The 25562-nt window shown below is 43.0% G+C and overlaps 1 pseudogene; it reads left to right on the top strand.

The window, feature by feature from the left end:
* Window positions 1–24601: 24601 nt before the first annotated feature.
* LOC136390159 (U4 spliceosomal RNA) lies at window positions 24602–24681 on the top strand (annotated as a pseudogene).
* Window positions 24682–25562: the final 881 nt, after the last annotated feature.

Consider the following 25562-nt stretch of genomic DNA (forward strand, 5'->3'; position numbering starts at 1 on the left):
TCACCCAGAACCATTTTAGGTTTGTGCTGTGTGCAGGGATCATCCCCTCCCCCAGCTATGGCTGCCTCTGCATTGAATTAGTCAGCTTCTCAGGTCATCCCATGCATTCCTTTGCCCATCACCGTCTGTCTCTCTCTCCCCCCTTTCCTTTTGGAAGACAAGCCGGTCCTCTCAACCCACCTCATTCCCAGGTCCCCAGGCAAGTGGCTGTGAGCGATATTTCCTGCTCTTCTCTTTGTAATGAGAGCCCTTCTGGCTCTCAGCCTCACCCCTCCTCTTTGCTCTTGGAAGCAGAGGAGCCCCCAGCATGCCACTGCACTCCCTACCAAGCTTGGTGTGGCTTTTTCCTTGCTCCTTGGTTTTTGAGACCTGTTCTTTCAGTCTGAAGTTGGTTTTTCATGCTGACTGTTCCTAAATTAATTTGTAATCCAGTTTGATGGCGTGACCTGGGAATCTGTGCATCTGCCTACTCTGCTGCTATCTTGGTCTATCTCTCCTTCAATTTTAAATGATAACCTTGCTGGATAAAAAAATCTTGGTTGTAAGCTCTTATTTTGCATCACTTTGAATATTTCTTGCTTTTCCCTTCTGGCCTCAAGTATTTCTGTTGAAAAGTTGGATGTCATCCTTATGGGGACTCCTCTGTAGGTAATTGACTGCTTTTCTCTTGCAGTTTTTAGTGTTCTTTTTTTTATCTCTTAATTTTGGTATTTTAATTATGATGTGTCTTGGTGTAGGCCTCTTTGGGTTCCTCTTTAATGGGACTGTCTGTGCTTCTTGAACTTGGATGACTTTTTCCTTCATCAGTTAGGGAGGTTTTCAGCTATGATTTCTTCAATCAGGTTCTCTATCCCTTGTTCTTTCTCTTCTCCTTCTGGAACCCCTATGATGCAGATGTTGTTTTCTCTTCATGTTGTCACAGAGCTCTCAGAGTTTTCTCAGACTTTTTGATCCTCTTTTCTTTTTGCTGCTCTGCTTCTGTGCTTTCATTTATCTTGTCCTCTAAATCACTGATTTGATTCTCTGCTTCATCCAGCCTGCTGTTAATTTCTTCCAGTGTAGTCTTAATTTCTGATATTATATTTGTCATGTCTGACTGATTCTTTTTTATGATTTCAATTTCCTTTTTGATGCTTGCTATCTCTATATTTAGGTGCTCATTATATACATCCATTGTTGCTCTAAGATCTTTGAGCATCCTAAAAACAATTATTTTAAATGCTGCATCCAGTAATTGCTTACTTCCATCTCATTCCTTTTTCTGGGGATTTCTCTTGTTGATTCATTTGGATTGCATTTCTCTGTCTTCTCATTTTTCTGTGTATAGACTCCTCCTTTGGATGTGCTGTTTGAATACCTAGCTGAGTCTAGGGTTTAAGTTGTCTGCTTCCAGTTAGCAGTTGTGCTGGTTCTAGATCTTCTTGGGTTGGCTTCATCTGTTGTTTGTAATCTTCTGTGGGCTATTTGTCATCAGCTACTGCTTTTTTTGCTGTTTGTGTGGGTGGTTTCTGTGCCTAGGTTGTATGGGAGGGGCCAACCTGTCTATAAGGATCAGCTTCCTCCTGCTTAGAGCTGTCAGCAGCTCCGTACAAGCTGCAAGCTCTGAAAGATTTGCCTATGCTTTTTAGCTGTTCCACCTCTTGTTTCAGCTGCCTCATCTTTCCAGAGTCCTCTGCTGAAAGACTGTAGTGTGGGCCTGACTGGCCTCATCTAACCTACCCCTGTGCAGATTGCAAACTTATTGTGTTAGGGCAGCTAAAGTTGGGAATACAATGTTAGTGGGACCCTCTACTTCAGGGGTCTCTTGGGCAGTAGCTCAGTGCAGGGAATGTGGCCCCTGCTCCAGGGCCTAATTCCTCAGTCTCTGCTGAATATTCAAATTTTATTTCTCCCCAACAAGGTGAGCTGCAGGAAAGTCTGAATTCCTCTGAGTTTCTTTTTCTGCTGCCTCTAACTGCTGGCTACTTGCTGGGCCCAGCAGGGTGGTGGGTATGACCTCTGAGTTCCAGAGGTATGGCCTTCCCACCAGCTCACTGGGGCAGGGCATGTTCTCAGCAGTGGAGGGGGCAGGTTTCATTGGAAACCTGAGTCACTGATTTGCCCCCTGCTTTGCCTTTCAGAAGGACCCTTTCCCCTGGCTGGATATGGAGAGATTTCCGGGGGTGGGGCAGCTGCCTTTCCCCAGACTGGTGCAGGACAAAAGGATTGCTTCTCCCATGTAAATGTCCACTTTAGCCCTGGAGGATGACTCAGTGCAATTGTTCCGGTCACTGTCACTGTGTCTCTCCCTGTGCCTCCAACTTACACTTTCCTTATGCAACTCTGGTCCTCTGAGCTCTCCCTCCCCTGGAGCCCCAGGCAAGTGGCCATGAGTGTGATTTTCTGCTTGGGCTCCTTAACAGTTAGTCTGCCTCTCTGGAGCTGACTCCCCCCAACCCTCAGACAGAAACCCTGCTCTTTTCACCACTCAATGCTGTTTCGTTGCCTCTTCCAGTTACTGGGGCTCCAGGCCTGGAGCTGAGCCCCCCCCCCACCTCTCAGGGTCCCTCTCCCTGCTGTTAGAGTCCCTCTGGTCACTTCACCACCCCTCACTTCTGGGAGTGGGGCAGCCCCCACCACATCTCCGCACTTCCTACCAGACTCTGTGTGACTTCTTTTGTGATCCTTGGTTATAGAGTCCTCTTTGTTTCATCCAAAGTTGGTTTTTTATGATAGTTGTTCTCAAATTAAGTTGTAATCCAATTTGGTCCTGGGAGGTAGCTGTTGTAACATCTGCCTACTATGTTGCCATCTTGGAATCTGGCTGCGAATGACTTTTAAATTACCTTTGATTACCGAGTCAATTTTTTAGACTGTGAAGACCTGCCCAGACAACCCTGCAGTGCCTGAGTTGGGTTACGCCTTATGGAGACTCAGAGGAGTGTTTACCCTAAAGATGATATGAAACTAGTAAAAATCATACAGAAGTTCTTTACGAAGTGCCTATTATGTTTGTAGCAACCTATGAGGCATGGAGGAAGAAAGCAAATAATATAATATGTGGCCAAGCCACTGAAGCTCTTATATAAGCAAATATTTCCATGCTACAGGTGAGTAATAAATAAAATACCACATGGGCCCTGGCTGGTTGGCTCAGTGGTAGAGCATTTGCCAGGTGTATGGATGTCCTGGGTTTGATTTGCTGTCAGGGCACACAGGAGAAGTGCCCATCTGATTCTCCAGTCCTCCCTCTCTCTCTTCTCCTCCCCTGCAGAGTCTCCATGGCCTCCATCTCAGGTGCTAAAATATGGCTTTGGTTGGAACTGAGCAAGGGCCCCAGATGGGCAGAATATCGCCCCCTAGTGGGCTTGCCGGGTGGATCCTGATTTAGGTGCATGTGGGAGTCTGTCTCTGCCTCCTCTCCTCTCACTAAATTAAAAAAAAAATAATAACATACTACCAAAAGGGATGTGAAAAGACCATGTGGGCTGTAAGTTGGTAGGAAGGAGCACTAACTTATGTTAGGGGCTTTTCTAGAACTTAATATTTTTTTTTTAATTTTTTTATAGGACAGAGAGAGAGTCAGATAGAGGGATAGTCAGGGACAGACAGACAGGAATGGAGAGAGATGAGAAGCATCAATCATCAGTTTTTCGTTGCGACACCATAGTTGTTCATTGATTGCTTTCTCATATGTGCCATGACCGCGGGCCTTCAGCAGACTGAGTAACACCCCCCCCCCCCCGCTCGAGCCAGTGACCTTAGTTCCAAGCTGGTGAGCTTTTTGCTCAAACCAGATGAGCCCACGCTCAAGCTGGCAACCTCGGGGTCTCGAACCTGGGTCCTTTCACATCCTAGTCCGACGCTCTATCCACTGCGCCACCGCCTGGTCAGGCAAGAACTTAATATTGGTATTTTCCTTACACTATTTCTTAAGCTTTCCCTGCCCCCAAATTGTAATAATTTTCTTAAGCTCTAAGATTCTTATAATTTGGCCCTGGCCAGTTGGCTCAGTGGCAGAGCATCGGCCTGGTGTGCAGGAGTCCTGGCTTCGATTTCCGGCCAGGGCACACAGGAGAAGCACCCATCTGCTTCTTCCCCCTTCCCCCTCTCCTTCCTCTCTGTCTCTCTCTTCCCCTCCTGCAGCCAAGGCTCCATTGGAGCAAAGTTTGCCCAGGCGCTGAGGATGGCTCTGTGGCCTCTGCCTCAGGCACTAGAATGGCTCTGATTGCAGCAGAATGACGCCCCAAGATGGGCAGAGCATTGCCCCCTGGTGGTCGTGCCAGGTGGATCCTGGTTGGGCGCATGCGGGAGTCTGTCTGACTGCCTCCTCGTTTCCAACTTCAGGGAAAAAAAAAAGATTCTTATAATTCCAACCATGTATACCAAAAACCAAAAAAACCAAAAACACCCTTCCCAAAACAAACAAAAATAAAACCACACACACAAAAAACAATTCTTAGGAGAGAAAAGCCTAGGAAAAACACACTGAAAGGTTAATGGTTAGTTTTCTTGTTTATAGTTTTGTAGGTGATCTAATTTCCTTTATTCTTTCAACCTTTCTGAAGTTTCCAGTTGAATGAATATTTATTGCCTTTCAAGGATTTTTTTCAGATTTTATTTATTAATTTTAGAGAGAGGAGAGAGGGAAGAGAAAGGGAGAGTCACAGAAAGCATCAACTTTCATATATGACTTGGCCAGGCAAGCCTAGGTTTTCAAACCAGCAACCTCTGCATTCCAGGTTGATGCTTTATTTACTGTGCCACCACAGTTAGGCTCAAAGATTTTTTGAAAGCCTTAATTTTAGAATTGTTAGTGTAACAATAACTAAATAAATATCTACAACTATTCCACAATTAAGTACTAGGCTAAAGACAAAAAACTTAATATTCTCTTAGAGCTTAGACCTGAGGGAGAAAAAATAAATAAAACCAAATTCTCTCCATGATAGAGAGCAAACTCCAGAACTTCCTCGAATTCTTTCTTCCAAATATATTGTGATCTATTTCCAATAACCTTGTCCTTGTGTAGTCATAGCTAGCATTTGCTTCAGCATCTGAATTAAATCACAGTAAAGTTAACCCTGGAAAAAGGGCTGTTTTGGGAGTCAAGATCCAAGCTCATATCAGTTGTGCAGTTGACTGACTGGGTATATGGTCAAGCTTTGTAACCAGTTTTACCCTTGATCTCTTCAACTTAAAAAAATAAGGGATTTACATACATTATTGGTGGGTCTATAAAATGGGGCAGCTGGTATAGAAAACAGATTGGAAATTCCTCAAAAAATTAAATATAGCATCATCATACTACCCAGCAATTCTACTCCTAGGTATAGAATAAGAAAAAAAGAATACAATTTGGGCTAAAACATATATTTACATTAATGTTCATAGCAGCATTATTCACAACATCTAAAAGTAGTACACCCCAAGTGTCCATCAATAGGAGAATGAATAAACAAAATATTGTATACACATATAAAAAGTTCTGCACCCATTTCCATCATCGGGCAGATATCCCGCACACCAACAAGCAATGCTCTGACACCAGCTGGGTGTCCTGAACAATTTAATTCATTCCTGACACTACGTACCTGGAGCGTCAGGATCTACAGGGTAAGAGTTCAGTCCCGCAAGACAGCGTCTCCCTTTCAGATGCCAGTTGTAAGTTTTTAAAAGTATTCATTAGAACTCTATACTCAAATTATTCACACATATTCGTGTGGGTTACAGAAACTGTTGTAGTGAACCCAGCAAGAGTATACAGATGTTCTCCACATGAAAGTTCAAATTTAAAGGAGTCTTTATTTTAAATCCAGTGACGGCATGGAGACCTAAGTCATTCAAATCATGCGTCCCCAAACACAGTTGGGGGCTAATTTTTCAAGACAAAATTACACACTGATTGGGGTATACGGAGGAGGGGAAGACTAGCAGTAAAACAAAGCAGTGAAACAAGCTTATTTACAATGCTTATCTATAGGATTAATTCAGGGAGAAACATTCTGGGAACACCTGCAACCTGGCAGAACTAGCCCAAAGCCACAGCCTGGGAAAGTAGCCTCAAGGCCAGGGTGGGGAGTCTTTTAGAAAAAATAAGTTGTGCTAAAATTCTCTTCATTTTAGAGAAAGTAAGTTTGGCTAAAAGTTACTTATGCTAAGAACCTTTCTTTATACATTTTATTCCCTTCTGGTTTTAATTAAATTTTAATCAAATCATTGACTCATTTTCATCGTCATTTTTTTGTATAGGTGTATATTGACTTCTGATTACCATTAATTTGATAGAGTTTATCCTTTCTCGAACAAACCTTGTGATAAAATTGATTAAACATGGTCTTAATATCAGACAAGATAAAATTAAAGTAAGAGGACCAATTGCAGCAGACAAAAGGGTAGTGAGCCATGGTGACTAAACATTCTCTAGAACCAATTCTCTGATTGTTCAATTTTTTTTTATTTTCTGTTTGTCTTAACTAAAGATAGATTTTTAAAAATTACATTAGAATTACTAGCCTAGAAACAACAAGTTTCTCCTAATGCCGCACATAAGCCACCTTGGTGAAGGAAAAGTGAGTCTAAGCCTCTTCTATTTTGTAAAACCATTTCAGCTAAAGAATCTACTTGGGCTTCTAACTTGGAGATAGATTGCTCTAAATTTTTTAAATCATTATTGATTAGACTACTTAATTGCCCTATTTGTACTTCTCCTTTTACTAAGGCCGTAGTCCCAATTGCAGCTGTTTCTGCCAATTCTAATCCTACTAGTGAGGGGACAAGAACTGGGACTCGTTTCCAATGAGACAATGTACTAGGTAGTTGCATTAATAGCCTTCCTTCATTTCCTTCAAATAAATAAACTTAAGGCATAGCATATATTAGAATACACAATAGAGGCTTATTCTGTTCTCTAAACCTGTTTTTGTTAGCACACCTACTGAGCCCATCTGTGCAGGCCCATCAAGTATCATTGGGGGCTGAATAGTATTTAGCTTCTCCTTCCCTCATAGTCTGATTCTTTTTTTTTTTTATTTTATTTTTGGTATTTTTCCAAAGCTGGAAACGGGGAGAGACAGTCAGACAGACTCCCGCATGCGCCCAACCGGGTTTCACCCGCCACGCCCACCAGGGGCGATGCTCTGCCCCTCCAGGGCGTCGCTCTGCCGCAACCAGAGCCACTCTAGCGCCTGGGGCAGAGGCCAAGGAGCCATCCCCAGCGCCCAGGCCATCTCTGTTCCAATGGAGCCTCGGCTGCAGGAGGGGAAGAGAGAGACAGAGAGGAAGGAGGGGGGGGGGAGGGGTGGAGAAGCAAATGGGCGCTTCTCCTATGTGCCCTGGCCGGGAATGGAACCCGGGTCCCCTGCACGCCAGGCCGACGCTCTACCGCTGAGCCAACCAGCCAGGGCCTGATTCTTTATAACAACTATTCTATTGCATAGATTTTTATAAGGGGAACTGTGAATTGAATAGGTTTTGCTTTGCAAACAGACTCCTTTTCCTTGTATATCTCCTAAATTTAAGCTAGGTTGTTCCCAACTACATTTATTTTCTTGGTTATTAGAAGTAATATTACATATGATTCCAAGCCCAACATAATAAGGTGGTTTAGATTCTATACATAACCAACAGTTTGCTTTTAAATCAGGGTTCGTACTATTTACAACTTTATGTATCGCATCAAGAATACTAAGAAGAAGAGATTCAGGAGTTAAAGTAGGTATAGGTACCTTAAATGATGCTAAATCTTTAAGTCTGGTGAAGGGAGTAACAAAGGATGCTTGAGTAACAAGAGGAGCAACAGGGATGGGCAGTATAAATTCTGCTAAGGGATCTATGGGTTTCTTAAGTGGGGTGTATGTATACCTTTAGATGGTTATAAGTGTTCCCGGATTCTTAGCCTACACATAGAGTTGTAGTCCCTACGTTTTTCCTACAGCCCATCCAGCATTTTTAGGGTTTATAATGGTAATATTTATAGGTTTACATTTGCCAGTATTTTGGCAGCTGCCGGTGGGGGCTACTCTGGATAGAAGAATATGACTATCTCTATCCTTCTTGTTATTGTCTATAGTGGAAATGGTTTTACAACCCATTCCCAGAATGGCAGAAATATTTCTCAGCATTTAAACACTTTGTATATTACCAGTTCCCAGGCAAATATAGATTCCAAGTCTCCTTAGTCCTATTTCCTGGCTTACATAGCTGCATCTAAAGGGCCTTTTCCCTTTTACTATTTTATTTACTTTAAATGCTTTTTAAAAATGATATTATGTGAGTTCCCCTTGTACCTTGTTTTAAAATTGCTTTGAAAAATGTCACAGAGATCAAGCATGACTTGGGCATTACCTCCTGTCCAAATATATTCTTCGATAGTATTTCCTATAATTCCATTTCTTAACTGAAATTTATATGGTTGTGGTGGCTTATGGGGGTTACCTCCTACTATAGGGAATTACATGCAAAAAGCAAAGTAAAACTATTAGACACAGATTGATCTTATTTTCAAAGGGTCTTTGGTAGCTGTGATGGTCCATCCTGAGTTGGTCTTTCTGATCTGTGAGCGATGAATTCACGCAGGGATGACATCAACCTTTACTGCAGTTTGAGTAATCAGGATGACATGGTAGGGTCCCTTCCAGGCCGAAGTCAGTCCTTCTTTGGTAAATTTCTTGACGAGGACGTGGTTACTGGGCTGGAACGGGGGAGCAGGCTCAGAGCTGGGCAATGGGAGAGTTCTCACACCTGCTTGTGGATATGCTTCTTTGTTTCCACAGCTCCTGTAATGACTTAATTAGTTCTTGGTTCTTAATTCTGCTAACATTTCAGCTCTAAGCTTGGGGAGCAATGGTGGTGGTCTCCCAAATACAATTTTATAAGATTTGAACCCAACTTTATATGGGGTATATTGTGTTTTCAAAATAGCAAAGGGAAGGAGACTGACTTAGTTTTCACCCGTCTCTAAAATGAATTTAGTCAGGACTTCTTTCAGAGTTCGGTTTATTTTTTGACATGTCCCGAACTCTGAGGCCTGTAAGTACAATGGAACTTCCAATTAATGTTGAATGTCTTTCCTACTAGCTGTGAGACCTTAGACACAAACGCAAGCCCATTATCAAACCCAATATTAATGGGTAAGCCAAATATGGGAACAATTTCATACAGCAATTTCTCAACGACTGTTACTGCAGTCTCATTTCTAGTAGGGAAAGCTTCTATCCATCTAGAAAAGGTGTCAGTAAAAACTAATAGGTACTTATATCCCTGTGCTAGTGGCTTTACTTCAGTAAAATATCTTTCTCAGTGTTCACTTGGGAAAGCTTTTCTGACCCTATTTCTCTTTATGACTTCTCTATTTTGTTTGGCATTTACTTGAGCACAGACTAAACGCATGAACACTATGTATAGATTCTATAATAGATTCTAAGCCTGGCAAATAGTAATTTTTCTTAAATAATTTTATTAGCTTAGTTTGGCCTAGATGAGTAGCTTGATGTGGCTGGATGATAATTTCTCTGCCTAGGGCGTCAGGTAAGAAGGGTCTTTTGTTTTGGCAACTCTAACCACCCTACTTTATTTCTAGACATCCCTCTTCTTTTAGCAAAATCCTTTTCTAGTTGGTTATAAAAAGGTGTTTCTGGCAACAAGGGTCTGGTAGTCACTAAAAATTTCTAAAGGCCCTACTGGTTTTAGGGCAACTTCTTTGGCTGCTTGATCAGCTGCCCAATTTCCTTTTGCCTCTGTTGAGTCCCCTTTCTGGTGTGTTGGGCAATGAATAAGGGCTACAGTCTCTGGTAACCAAATGGCTTCTAGAAAGGCTAAAATTCTTCTTTGTTTTTCATGTCCTTACCAGCAGATGTCAGAAATCCTCTCTCCTTATAGATTGCTGCATGAACATGGGCAGTAGCAAAAGCATACCTACCGTCAGTGTAAATATTGACCTTTGCTTTGGCCCACCTTAACACCTAGGTGAGAGCAATTAAGTTCTGCCCACTGAGCCAAGGTCCCGTGGGGCAAGCCTTGAGCCCATATGGTTTTATTAGGAATCACTACAACCACTCCAGCATGTCAAACCCCATCTAGGACAAAACTGCTGCCATCAGTGAATAGCTAGCTGTGCTTCCACACTAGGTAGGGGTACATCAGTAAGGTCTGGTCTTGCAGTTTGAACAGAGTCTAACACTTCAGAGCAGTCATGCAAGGGGATGCTTGGATCCTTGTCAGGCATCAGGCTTGCTGGATTGATAGCCTGCATCTGGACAAACTAATGTGAGGCTGATCTATGAGTAGAGACTGATACTGCATGATCCTAGCATTAGATATCTACCTTTCTGGAGTTCCTCTAAGCAAAGTCTCTACTGCATGTGGCGCTGTTAGAAATAGTTCTTGCTCCATGGTCAACTTATCTGCCTCCTTCACTAGTATGGCAGTGGCTGCTATTACTCTGAGACATTTGGCCATCCATATGCAACAGGGTCTACCTGCTTGGACAGGAATGGATCAGAGCCACGGCCCTAGCGTTTGGGTCAAAACCCCTTTCGTAATTTCCTTGCTCTCATGAACAAAGAGCTGGAAAGGCTTTGTAATGTCTGGCAAAGCCAGGGCAGGGGCCTCAGTGAGAGCCTTTTTGAGGGTTTCAAAAGCTTCTTGTTCCTTATCTGTCCAAATTAACTCTTGGGTTCCTGCTGTACAGAAGTATAAAGGCTTGGCTATCTCTGCAAACCTAGGGATCCACAACCTGCAGTATCCAACTGCCCCGAGAAATTCTCAGACTTGTCTCTTGCTACTGGGGGTTGGAATCCAAAGGATTGTCTCTATATAACTGGAGGAGAGAGTATGTTTCCCAGCCTTAAGGTGATAGCCTAGATAGGTCACCTTGGAGGTGCAGAGTTGGGCCTTTTTAGCTGACACCTGGTACCCCAGAGTCTGCAGTGTTTGTAAAAGTCCCTCAGTGGCTGTCTGGCAGCTTACCTCCGTTTCCGCAGCTAGAAGCAAGTCATTTGCGTACTGTAGCAGCGTGCATTCCGGATGTTCCTGGCGGAAGGCGAGCAGGTCCTGGTGTAATGCCTCATCAAAGAGGGCCGGTGAATTCTTGAAGCCCCGTGGTAATCTGGTCCAAGTTAGTTGTCCTGAAATGCCTGCTTCTGGGTCATTCCACTCAAAGGCAAAGATGGGCTGATTTCCAGGGGCCAGGGGAATACTAAAGAAAGCATTTTTCAAATTTAAGACTGTGTAAAATTTCAAGTCCAGTTACAACAGGCTTAAGAGAGTGTAGGGGTTAGGCATAGTTGGGCGTGTTGTCTCAACCTGCTTATTTACTTCCCATAAGTCCTGAACTGGACAACAGTCCTTGGTACCTGGCTTCTGAATAGGCAGTAAAGGGGTATTCCATTAAGATTGGCAAGGAACAAGAATATCAGCTTCTAATAGTCTCTTAATATGGGGGATTATTCCCTTTTTAGCTTCCCTTGACATAAGGTATTGTTTCACCCATATGGGGAAGGCACTTGCAGTAAGCTGAACAACTACTGACGCTTGATGCTTTGCAAGCCCAGGAGGGTTGGTTTCCACCTCATCTGAAGGAAATCTATGCTGTAAGTCTGTTAAATAGTAATTTGAAACTTTTTGGGTTTTTTTTAGTATTTACATTTAATAGATATTCCTCTGACAAAGGGCAAGTGACCATAAGCCGCACCTAGCTAACAGCCTCAGCATGGAATTCAGCAGAGTTATGACTAAAGGAGATGGTAGCCTTCAGTTTTCTTAACAAGTCTCTTCCATGTAAAGGATAAGGACAGTCTGGAATGACCAAAAAAGAATGGGTGACAGTATTGTCTCCTAAATTGACAGTCTGCCATGAAGTCTATGGACAAAGAATTGAATTCCTGGTAGCACCTTGTATGGGTACTTGCTCCCCTGAAAGTGGTCCGAGGAGGTCAGTCAGAACAGAGTGAGAAGCTCCGGTGTCAATGAGGAAGTCTACTGGGTAGCCCCCTACTTGTAACGTCACCTTGCGCTTCTGGGGGCTAATAGGTATGGAGCCCTGGCCCTGTCAGTCCTCCTTTAGATGAAGGATTCTTGGGGTCTTCTATGACTTTCCTTTGGACAGTCTTTCCTCCAATATTCTTCTTTACAATAAGCACACTGACTTCTGCTTAACTCAGACTTCCCTTTCTTTTTATTATGCTGTTCTAAAACAGCTGCAACTACCTTAGTCATCTTTTTAGTCTGTTCCTCCTCGAGGGTGTCTCTATTGTTATAAACTTTCTGGGCTACTTTTAACAATTGGGAAATTACCATCCCCAGGAAGCTTTCTAATTTTTGTAGCTTATTCCAAACATTTGGAGCTGACTGGGACACAAGAGCTAAGTTAACTGCCCTAGCATTTTTTGGCACTTCTGAGTCTAGAGGTGTACAGACCCTGTAAGCTTCTTGCAGTCTCTCTAAGAAAGCTGCAGGAGTCTCCTGAGGACCCTGAACTAATTTCGACACCTTAGACAAATTCATGGGTTTCTTAGCAGCTCCCCTGATCCCAGCTAACAGGAACTGGTGAAAAGTGTTCAAAGCTTCCCATCCTGCTGATGGGTTGGGGTCCCATTAGGCTGGACAATAGGGACCACCTTCTCAAGGTGATCCTGATTGTTCTCCTCAGAGCTGTTTCTCCCTAGCATGACAGCTTTTCTTGCCTCTGATTTGATTCTTTCTCTCTCCTCAGTAGTGAACAAAATGACTAAAAGCTGCTGGTAGTCGTCCCAGCTGGGGCGATGTGTGTGCAGCACAGATTCTAACAGTCCTGTTAGAGCCTGAGTGGTAGAGCCTGAGGCTTCCCTGAGAAAGGGGGATTCTGAGCCTTCCAATGATACAAGTCACTAGAAGAAAAAGGGACGTAAACGAAATAAGGCTTTTCCCTTTCCCTTTCTTCTGCTTTTGGGGTTTCTCTTAAGGGTAAGAGGGACTCTGCTTCCTTTTTCTTTTCTTGCCTCCTAGTCTTTCTTGGTACTGGCTCTGAGCTTTCTGAGGTGAGTGGGGCCAACAGAGGAGGAGGATATAGAGGGGGCAATTCTGAATCTTCCTGAACAGCTTGTAAAACAGGGACCTTCTTTTCTGATTTTGGGGCTGTTGCTAGCAAAACATGATTACCATCCCTGACTGTGCAGCCTTTTAGCCAGGGAGGGGGATTCTCTATTAGGGCCCTCCAATGATCTATATGTGGGAACTGGCCTGGGTGGCCCTGGGGCTTAGCTATTACATTCCATACAGTTCTGACATTTCTAGGATCTAATGAGCCCTGTTTTGGTCATCTTATCCCAAAGGATGGCCATTCTAGTTCACAGAGAGTTCGAAGTCTTTACTTGCTTAATTTTACATTATAACCATCAGATAATCCAACTTTGAAAATTTTAAGCATACATTCAAGAGGAGTTTGACTGTTACTTTGCCCTTTCCCCATTGTTACAAACAATATGAATACTGCACAAATGAGCTTCCCAAGATCATAAAAGGGATCAAGAATCGAGGTTTGTGCCAGTTTTCTAAAATGTTCCCCGTTGGGTCATACCTTGGAGAACCAAAAGACAGAGAACTTCCAGACAAAGTCTGATGTACAAAGGAAAAGGGTGCCCCGTAAGGAGCCACTCAGATGCCGGCCTGGTCGTGTCCCTAACAGGAACTTAGGCGCCTCTTGACATTGGCAGGTCAGTATAAAGCCCTGATTTGGATCAAACTACATCTGATACTGCCCTAAGCCGTATGAGGATCGCCACGGAACCATAGGTTGAGGCCCACTCAGACTCTGTAGTTTTCTCTGTGGAGCCACAAACTGGAAACTCAGGTGCAGGCACCAGAGCTCCTCATTCACACATCATTCCCTCAGGGGTTTTCGGTGTAGAGACAGAATAACAAAACAAAAGTGAAGAACAAGATGTCGGCAGGAGCAAAATCAGAGATGGGCCCTTGAAAATAAAGGTCCGCTATCCAGTGAAGAATGCAGAAGGGAGATCTCGAAGAGGGACCAAACCAGGAGATGTCCTCTAGGATAGTTTGTAAAAATAAATGAAAGCGACAAAACAAGCAGAGGGTAAACATATGAGAGAGTGAATCCAAATGTATCCCAGGAAGCCCAAGGTGGGATTTAACTCAGTCTCTGCAAATGTCTTCCCAAGAGCACACAAACTCCTCTGCCAAAACAAACTTCAAATTACTCTCTGTCAATGTCTTGGCCCTAGAGAACCTATTGCGTGAGTGCAATTGCATCTGATGCTCAATCACAGTAGTTTCAGATGGCTAGCCACAAACAAAATACAGATTGAGCAAACTACTCACTTCTGGACGGTTTCCTGATGACTCCAAATGGGTGGATGGGCATGCCGATTGTCCACGGCTGACTGTTGGTCAGACAGAAAAGGTCAGCGGGGTCCTGGAATGTCTCGGGTGGCACCTCCCCTGCTGGCTTTTTGTTCCAGTCAGGCCAAGGAGGCTGGCTGCTCCCGTGTGTGGCAGAACCAAATGTGTCCAGAGGACATGATCTCACGAGGGTCTCCAAATTATGTTGTAGCAAAACCAGTGAGAGAATATAGACCAGGCGTCCCCAAACTATGGCCCACAGGCCACATGCGGCCCCCTGAGGCCATTTATCTGGCCCCAGCCACACTTCTGGAAGGGGCACCTCTTTCATTGGTGGTCAGTGAAATGAAAGGTCAGCATCTGCATCTTGTGCTCCTGGCGTACTGTATGTGGTGTCGTTCACGTACAGTACTACTTCCAGTGATGCGGGACACACGTGTTACAGCTCTGGAAGTGCATCATATCACTTGTTATGGCTAGCAGTGACAAATATGGAACCAGACATTGACAATCTCATTAGCCAAAAGCAGGCCCATAGTTCCCATTGAAATACTGGTCAGTTTGTTGATTTAAATTTACTTGTTCTTTATTTTAAATATTGTATTTGTTCCCATTTTGTTTTTTTACTTTAAAATATGTGCAGTGTGCATAGGAATTTGTTGATAGTTTTTTTTATAGTCCGGTCCTCCAAAGATCTGAGGGACAGTGAACTGGCCCCCTGTGTAAAAAGTTTGGGGACCCCTGATGTAAAGCCAGCAGCCGGGGCCAGGGCCACTATCACAGCAGCCTTCTGGCCTATGCAGGTTCGCATTGGATTCGGACAGTCGGTAAAGAAACAGCGGAGCCAAAAACTGATGGGCCATAGTCTTTAATTCTAGCTTGCACCCGGCGGGCAAGTAAAAATACACACTGGGCTCCAAAACCCAGTCACATTCAGTGCTCACAAAGCCACTGACTTATCCGAGTTTCCTAGAATCAAAGGTTTCTAGGCTCACCAGACTTATTCACCTCTGTTCCCCATCTCCTTCCTTATCCCAAATACAAACTCTACACAAACTGGCATCTCACTCAGCACTCCGCCATCTTGGCTGCTTTTCCTGGCCTCCTCCACGTGGCCTCCTCCCGCTGCTGGCTCTACTCTCTCCTCTGCTGAAAATCTCAGGAACCAAGAGAACAAACTCTGTTCTGCCCCCATTTTATATTGTAGCTTCACAACCTCTAATCCAATATACAAAATAGGGAAGTCTCTAATACAAAGTCACTTCTCTGAGGCATGATTGAATTGTACCACCCCACACCAAAAAGGGTGGGAAAGGCTTAATCCCAAAACCAAGCCCCAGGCTACAAGGATTCTGCCTGCCTTTAGCCCACCCCAACACACATTAATATCACCTGGGCGACAGCCTCCTCGTGTTATCTTTAACAAAGTGAGCATAATACATTTTATCTGCCCAACAATCCACCCCTATGCTCACTTTACTACCCACAATCTACATACCCACAATCTACATCACTGGCATCCCAGTGCAAGGAAATTAGGCACATTACACAAATTACAACAGCAAAAATCATATAGTTTCAACAATTACAAAGGTACATTTCACCAATCTCTGAGCACTTTGCCCAAAGCGCAAAATGTCCTCGGCCTACGGGAAAAGCTTCCCGGGGCAGAGGAGTGCTTCCAGCAAAGCCACCCCCCACCCCCATCAGGGTATTTCACATTGTCCAAAATCCATAATCTGTAAGTCCATCCAACAAAGGAGCCAATGCCCACTCCGGTCATAGTCCAGGAAATCAGTCCACGCACGTGGGTCATCAGCCACCCCCTTCATTCCTGCCGTCCTGGCAGGTCTTACACTGTCCCAAAGAGGAGCACATGGCAATGGCAGTCAGCATTTCCATCTTGGCTCTGAAGAGCATGATAATGTCCATCCTATGTCCCCAAAATCGCAGACCTACCAGGGCTGTAGTAGGTGCTCCTTCCAGCTGGGCTCCTGTTGGGCAGATAAAATGTATTATGCTCACTTTGTTAAAGATGGAGGCAGTTGCCCAGGTGATATTAATGTGTGTTGGGAATCCTTGTAGCCTGGGGCTTGGTTTTGGGATTAAGCCTTTCCCACCCTTTTTGATGTGGGGTGGTACAATCCAATCATGCCTCAGAGAAGTGACTTTGTATTAGAGACTTCCCTATTATGTATATTGGATTAAGGGTTTGGATTTCTACACTATAAAATGGGAACGGAGCGGAAGTTTGTCGCTCTTGGTTCCTGAGATTATCATTAGAAGAGAGAGCAGAGGAGAGCAGAGAAAGGCCACGTGGAGGAGGCCAGGAGAAGCAGCCAAGATGGTGGAGTGCTGAGTGAGATGCCAGTTTGTGTAGAGTTTGTATTTGGGATAAGGAAGGAGATGGGGAACAGAGGTGAATAAGTCTGGTGAGCTAGAAACCTTTGATTCTAGGAAACTCGGATAAGTCAGTGGCTTTGTGAGCACTGAATGTGACTGGGTTTTGGAGCCCAGTGTGTATTTTTACTTGCCCGCCGGGTGCAAGCTAGGATTAAAGACTATGGCCCACCAGTTTGTGGCTCCGTTGTTTCTTTGCCGACTGTCCGAATCCAATGCGAACCTGCATGAGCCAGGCAGCTGCTGTGATAGTGGCCCTGGCCGTGGCTACTGGCTTTACAGCTCCCATCTTATGGAGACTGCGGATTGCAACTCCAGCTCGATTCTCCTCATCTTCCAAAGAGGAACTGAAAACACCAGCTCCCACTGCAGGGCTCGAGTCCTGGGCTGCCGCAGCCTTCTGCTCCACAGACCTTGCAGCTCCGGACCTGGCCTCAGCCTCAGCCTCAGCCCTGGCCTCCTGCCGCTGCTGGCTCTCCACAACATCCAGGGCAATCTGCAACTCACGAACCTGTGAATCCTCCTCCAGCAGCTGCTCCATTTCCAGGCGAATCTCGCAAACCTGGTCAGCCTCCTCCTCCAGTGCTTCCTCCAGCTCCAGGGTCAGCATCGGTTTCTCCTGCATTTGCTCCAGCTCCTTCCACTGCTCGGTTTGCAGGTCCCGGGCAGCATCTTCAAACAGAGCTCTCAGTTTCCTCACGCATGGCTGTAAAAGTCAGCCAGCCTACAATCCCCAAAAGGACAGCCATGGGGAACCCTAACACTAGCCAGTCCTCTACTCCACCACTCAAAGGCTCCTTTCCGATCTGTATCGAATCCTGCCACAGACTACGCCAAATGTAAAGCCAGCAGCCGGGGCCAGGGCCACTATCACAGCAGCCTTCTGGCCTATGCAGGTTCGCATTGGATTCGGACAGTCGGTAAAGAAACAGCGGAGCCAAAAACTGATGGGCCATAGTCTTTAATTCTAGCTTGCACCCGGCGGGCAAGTAAAAATACACACTGGGCTCCAAAACCCAGTCACATTCAGTGCTCACAAAGCCACTGACTTATCCGAGTTTCCTAGAATCAAAGGTTTCTAGCTCACCAGACTTATTCACCTCTGTTCCCCATCTCCTTCCTTATCCCAAATACAAACTCTACACAAACTGGCATCTCACTCAGCACTCCGCCATCTTGGCTGCTTTTCCTGGCCTCCTCCACGTGGCCTCCTCCCGCTGCTGGCTCTACTCTCTCCTCTGCTGAAAATCTCAGGAACCAAGAGAACAAACTCTGTTCTGCCCCCATTTTATATTGTAGCTTCACAACCTCTAATCCAATATACAAAATAGGGAAGTCTCTAATACAAAGTCACTTCTCTGAGGCATGATTGAATTGTACCACCCCACATCAAAAAGGGTGGGAAAGGCTTAATCCCAAAACCAAGCCCCAGGCTACAAGGATTCTGCCTGCCTTTAGCCCACCCCAACACACATTAATATCACCTGGGCGACAGCCTCCTCGTGTTATCTTTAACAAAGTGAGCATAATACATTTTATCTGCCCAACACCTGATATAGACATTCTCCCCACAAAAGTTCAAATTTAAAAGTCTTTATTTTAAAGCCAGCGACCACATGGAGACCTAAGTCATTCAAATCATGCAGCCCCAAACACAGTTTGGGGCTAGCTTTTCAAGACAGAATTACACACTGATTGGGATATGGGGAGGAGGGGAAGACTAGCAGTAAAACAAAGCAGTGAAACAAGTTTATTTACAATGCAATTAATCTATAGGATTAATTCAGGGAGAAACATTCTGGGTATACCTGCAACCTCGCAGAACTAGCCCAAGGTCACAGCCTGGAAAACCAGCCTCAAGGCCAGGGGTAGGGAGTCTTTTATTGAAAGTAAGTTCTGCTAAAAGTCTCTTTGTTTTAGAAAAAGTAAGTTCTGCTGAAAGACATTTATGCTAAGAGCCTTTCTTTTTTACAAAACCTGCAACCCTGTGTGGTAGCACAGAACAGTCATTTCATGTCATGAATGAAGTAACAAAGGAACTAAAAGGAAAAGAAATTTCTATAACACTTCTCTTTAACTTGACAAGCCAGGCATAGGGTTCTCAGAAATAATTTATCTGATCATTGATTTATGCTAGGGACCACACATTCAAATGCACAAGAGAGACAAGTAACAGATTAATGAGCTCAGCTGGGAATAAGACCATGAGGGCCAGAGGGACTGTTGAAAGAGTGTGAACTGCAGAAGGGAGCAGCTGATTTGTAACTCCAGCCAGAAGAGAGATTGGGTCTGGTTGTTATTAGATCTTTCACTGTTTCAGGAAATCAAATTTTTTCATAGCAATTCCCCAGATATTATATTTTAACAATTAATTTTTAAAAATCTAATTGCTATGTTGATGAACACTGCAAAAGCCAAATAAGACATCTCCCAGCTGGATTTGGCCAGCAGCTTCCCATGTGCCATTTTCTGGGGGTGGGGCTAATTCTGACACATCCTGGTGACCTAGATCAGTTTCCTCTTCTTTAATTAGCCCTGATAGGATGTTAGAGTTCAGATAGTTTAAAAATATCCCATTAAATTTTTTCATTTTGTATTGTAGTAAAATATATATTGTAAGGTTAGGGTTCAGGGTGCTTTTAAATCCAGAAGTCCCCATCATAAAGTTGTAGTTTGCTTGCTATTCTCTTGCTTAATGGCTTCCTGACCTTCACTTTGAAATGGAGCAAAAAGTTTATCTTTGCAGAAATTTCAGGGAAAGCTTGCCTGGGGAAGGGACCTGACAATTAGGGAAGTTTAAATCACAATAGTTGTTTGTAAAAGCCTCACCACAGGCCCACAGACTCTGGGAACCCATGGGAGAAAGGAGGACTGGTTTGCTTGAAGCCTCAGACAGTCTTTTGAACTAGTACAGCCTTCCTCCAGGGGCCCCCAAACTTTTTACACAGGGGGCCAGTTCATTGTCCCTTAGACCTTTGGAGGGCTGCCACATACAGTGCTCTTCTCACTGGCCACCAATGAAAGAGGTGCCCCCTCAGGAAGTGCGGTGGGGGCCAGATAAACGGCCTCAGGGGGCAGGCAGTAGTTTGGGGACGCCTACTTTAGACAGTTGAGCCAGGAGATAAACAATTTGGAGAAACTTTGGCACCTCTCCAATCCACTTATGAAAAAATATTACTTTGTATCTATAGAGGCAGTGACATCAGCCACTTTTTCCAAGACCCCTGACTAAATTATAAATACCCGACTCCAACCCACCCCACTGCTGACACAGCCTCGGTCCATCTTGGTACACTTGCACCCAGGTGTTTTAAATAAATTTTACTTTTGGAGCACACTAGCCTTGTTTTTCCAGCTCATCATGTGGTTCCAACCTTTCATATATAACATAAAATCTGCCATTTAAACCACTTTTAACCAGTCAGTGGCATTGCATTTACAATACTGTACAACCATTATTGCTAGCCAGTTACAATTTTTTTCATCATCTCTAAGAGAAATTCTATACCTATTAAACAATAACTTATCATTCCTTCCTAGTAACTCCAATCTATTTTTTGGCTCTATAAATTTGCCTAGTCTAAGTACTTCATATAAGTTAAGTCATACAACATTTGTTCTTTAACGTCAGCTTATTTTACTTAGTATGTTTGAAGGCTCATTCATGTCATAGCACAGCAGAGTATCAGAACTTCATTCCTGTTTATGGGTGAACAATATTCCAGTATATGCTGAAATAGTGTGATTTATAATAAGAAATATATATTTGGTTTTTAACCCTGTTTCTAGTACAAGAGCTTGCTTCCAAAACACTTGAAATTTTCTAAGTGATGAGAGAGATAAAGTTGTCTTTTGTTATGTTAATGAAGTGACTTTTGGAAAGTGGCTTAATCAGTGGAGGATAAAGCTGGCTGCCAGGGGAACCAATCCTGTGATTGGAGGGCTGGAAATTTAGTCCCCTTCTCCTGACCTTCAGGGAGAAAAAAGGGGCCAGTGGTGGACAACTTAATGAATAATGCATATGTAACGAAGTCACTATGAAAACCAAAATGAAAGAGTTCCAAGAGCTTCCAGGTTGGTGAAAACTGGGGAATTCTAAGAAAGTAGCCTGCCTAGAGAGGGCAGGAAAGTGCTGTGCCCTTTCCACATAGCTTGTTCTTTGCATCTCTTATTTGGCTGTTGGTGAGATATATTCTTTTCTAACATACCAGTAACCCAGTGAGTTAATGGGTTTCCTGAGTTTTGTGAGATGTTCAAACCTAAGGAGTGGGTCATGGGAAGGTCAGTAGCACAAGTAACAACCAGACCCATCCTCTGCTCCCTTCAGCAGTTCACATTCTCCCAACAGTCCCACCAGCCCTCCTGGTCCTATTCTCAGCTGAGCTCATTAATCTCTGTTACTTGCCTCTCCTGTGCATTTGAATGTGTGGCCCCTAGCATAAATCAATGATCAGGTGAATAGTTTCTGAGAACCCTATATGCCTGAGTTGTCAATTTTTTTAAAGAGAAGTGTTAAAAGAAATTTCTTTTTCTTTTAGTTCCTTTGTTACTTCATTCACGACATGAAATGACTGTTCTATGCTATCACACAGGGTTGCAGATTTCTGTAACCCACATGAATATGTGTGAATAATTTTGTGAACATAGAATTCTAAAGAATATAAAGAGAATATTGATGCATGTAGTTCCTAAAGTTTGATCATTGCTTCCTAGAATATTCAAGTATTTTAAAACTACTTTTAAATTCTCTACTTTTATTGGGTTTATTTTATATTTCAAAAAATGTCAATAGTATTTGTTGGGTGGATAAAATGTATTATGCTCACTTTGTTAAAGATAACACGAGGAGGCCGTCGCCCAGGTGATATTAATGTGTGTTGGGGTGGGCTAAAGGCAGGCAGAATCCTTGTAGCCTGGGGCTTGGTTTTGGGATTAAGCCTTTCCTACCCTTTTTGCTGTGGGTTGGTACAATCCAATCATGCCTCAGAAAGTGACTTTGTATTAGAGACTTCCCTATTTTGTATATTGGATTAAGGGTTTGGATTTCTACACTATAAAATGGGGATGGAGCGAGAGCTTGCACTCTTGGTTCCTGGGATGACTAGCATGAGAGAGCAGAGAGAACAGAGCAGAGAGCAGAAGGAGGCCACGTGGAGGAGGCCAGGAGAAGCAGCTAAGATGGCGGAGTGCTGAGTGAGATGCCAGTTTGTGTAGAGTTTGTATCTGGGATAAGGAAGGAGATGGGGAACTGAGGAGAATAAGGCTGGTGAGCTAGAAACCTTTGATTCTGGGAAACTCGGATAAGTCAGTGGCTTTGTGAGCACTGAATGTGAGTGGGTTTTGGAGCCCAGTGTGTATTTTTACTTGCCCGCCGGGTGCAAGCTAGGATTAAAGACTATGGCCCACCAGTTTGTGGCTCCGTTGTTTCTTTGCCGACTGTCCGAATCCAATGCGAACCTGCATGAGCCAGGCTGCTCTGATGGTGGCCCTGGCCCTGGCTGCTGGCTTTACAGTATTACATTTATGTTGAAAGAAAATTTAAACAATACACGGAAGTACATAAAAGTAAGTATTTCCTGTTTTACCTCTCCAGGAAGAACCACACTTAGCAGTGGGGCATTTTCCTTTCTGGACCTTTGTTTTTGTTTGTGTTGGGCAAATGAGTGTGTAAAATTTGTATTCTTTAAGTTTTCTCACTTTTATTGTTAAAAAAAATGGCGCTGGGCAGCCATGTGTGTGCTTGCCTTCAGTGCAGGGCAGTTGGTTGCAAATTGTGGATTGCATTCCTGCTTGAGAGGGGGCATTGTTTTGCTAATGTTTGCTGGAGGAGGGGTCTTTGGGGGCTCAGCAGTTTTGCAGGGAGAGCAGAAAGGATGCAGAGCATGGAAGAAGAAGCTAATTTTTGCAGGGCAGAAGAAGGTGTGCAGATGGGGAACCAGAGCTGAGGGGCTTTGTGAGCTCCACTGAGACTGGTGGGGCCTTTGATTCTAGGAGGAACTGGAGAAGATTCTCCTGGTAGTGGAACCAGAGAGTGAGTCAAGGCTTTCAAAGCCCTGAATGAAAGTGTTTTCCTGCCTATTTGTCTGATCGGCCAGTGCAAGACTTTAATAAAAGAATGACCCACCATTTTTGGCTCCACTCTTTCTTTAACGTTTGTCCAAATTCAATGGGAACCTGCATGGCCATGATGGTGGTGGCTGCTGGCCATACAGTTTGTATGTTTGTTTTTGTACATAGTTATGTGTATTTATATAAACATAGAAACATATTGGATGTATCTTTTTCCCACAAACTGAAGTATATTATCTACTGCTTGCATCTTGCTATTTTTCAAAATTTTATATTTTTCCTGATTCTCGTTTTATGTTTATATTTTACTTATTTGTTTTTCAATTATATTTGATATACAATATTATATTAGTTTCAGATGTACAGCATAGCAGTTAGACATTTATATGACTTAAAAGGTGATCCTATGATAACTTTAGTATTCACCTGGTACCACACATAGTTGTCACAATATTATTGACTGTATTTCCTATGCTTTAATTTATATCCCTATGACTATTTTGCAGTTCTATCTGTCCTTCTTAATCCCTTCACCATTTTTACTCAGTCCCCAACCCCCTTCTCTCTGGCGACCATCAGTTTTTTTCTCCGTATCTATAAGTTTATTTCTGTATTGTTCTTTTCATTTTTTTTTGTTTCTTGGATTCCACACATAAGTTAAATCATACAATATTTGTCTTTCTCTGTCTGACTTATTTCACTATGCATAATGCTCTCTGGGTCCATGTAAGTTGTCGCAAAAAGTAATATTTTTTTTCTTTTTTATTTTAATGATCAAGAGGAACTGGCTTTTTTTCTCACACTTTTTCTAGAAGTATTTATTATTAGTTAAACCATGATTCTGGATCCCAGGGTAGGATGAGAGGTGGGATGCAGCCAGTTCAGATTTTTCCAGGAAACTTGACTGTTGCCCTGCAGTCTACTCAGGCCAACCCCCAGGATATGGGACAGATGGACTTGCATGTACTCCAGTACCATTCACACATGGAGACATCACCCCCTTTAGCAGTAATTGCCTTCTCACAGCAGTGGAAGGCTAGGTAGTTCTGCCAACAGTTCCTAGTCTGGCTCTGGATGAAGAAGATGTTGTCAAAGAGACAGTCTGGTAGTTCTTGATTTTGGTCTTGATGCTTTCTGCCATGTTATTGACCCCTAAAGATGCCCCTGAAGCACTTGCAGGTCAATGTGACACTCTACAAAGACCCCCCCTTTTTTTTTTTACCATATATTATGATCATATTTTTCTTCATAACTCTAACCCTAAACCTCAGCCCTAACTCTAATTCAAATTCTAATTCTAGGACTAATGGTATACCTATCTTCAAACCTAACTTTAACAATAATACTAATACACAAACATATACCTAACCTCAAACATAATTCTAAACTCTAACATTAATTTCAAACTCAACTCTAACGCTAAACATAACACTGACCCTAATTTGACCCTTAACTCTAAACCTAAATTTATACCTAATCCTAAACTGATTTTAAATCTAATCTCAACCTTACACCTACCCTAAACCTAAGATTAAAATTTAACCTTAAACCTGACCCTAATTCTAACACAAATCTTAAACTCAACACTAACTCTAACCCTAATCTGACCCTAAAAAATAAACCCACACTAACCCTTGCCATAATCCTAAATTCAACACTATGCCTAAACCTATCCCTAATGTAACATAAATTTAATCTTAACCCTAAACCTAGCCATACTTTAACACTAATTCTAAACCAAATCTAAATGTAATCCTAAATCTAACCCTAACCCTACAAATAACATCAACCCTAATGAAAATCCTAAAACCTTAGCTTTACGCTCTGGTAGTTATCGTAGCCAATGAGGTTTATCCAAGGTGCGATTATTGCTAATTAAAAATCCTAAAACCTTACCTTAACTTCAACTCTAAACTGAACCCTAACCCTAATTTAACTTCAAATTTAGCTGTAATCCTAGTCCTAACCCTGTACCTAACTCTCTATAAAATCCTAACAGTAAACCAAACCCTAAACCTATATCTAACCTTGACACTAACACCCTGTACTTCACCTCAATGATAACTATAACCCTAATCCTAAACCCAATCCAAAACTTAACCTCAGATGTAACCTTAAACCAAACATAACCCTAAACCTACAACTAAAATCAACCCAGATTCTAACACTAACCCTCACTCTAACCTTATACCTAAATTTACTTCTTTTATTTTTATTTTTGTAACATTCAGTATTATTTTATATTTGTTTCAGGTATATAGCATAATGGTTAGACAATTACATACTTTACAAAGTATTTCCCTTGATATTTCCAGTACTCATCTTCCCATACATAGTTATTACATTATTATTGACTGTATTCCCTATGCTGGGAATCCCTATGACTATTTTGAAACTACCAATTTGTACTTTTAATTCCTTCACTGTTTTCCCCCAGCTTCCTAACACCCTCTCATCTGAAAATTCTCAGTCTGTTCTCTGTATCTATGAATTGTTTCTGTTTTGTTTGTTCATTTATTTTGTTCTTTAGATTCCACATATGTTGGGCAGATAAAATATATCATGCTCACTTTGTTAAAGATGGTGCTGCCCACGTGGAAGCCCATCACCCAGGTGATATTAATGTGTGTTGGGGGCGGGCTGTGGGCAGGCAGAATCCTTGTAGCCTGGGGCTTGGTTTTAGAACTAAGCCTTTCCCACCCTTTTTGATGTGGGGTGGTACAATCCCATTATGCCTCAGATAAGTGACTTTGTATTAGAGACTTCCCTATTTT

Source organism: Saccopteryx leptura, chromosome 1 (genome assembly GCF_036850995.1).
Source record: "Saccopteryx leptura isolate mSacLep1 chromosome 1, mSacLep1_pri_phased_curated, whole genome shotgun sequence".
Taxonomy (NCBI): domain Eukaryota; kingdom Metazoa; phylum Chordata; class Mammalia; order Chiroptera; family Emballonuridae; genus Saccopteryx; species Saccopteryx leptura.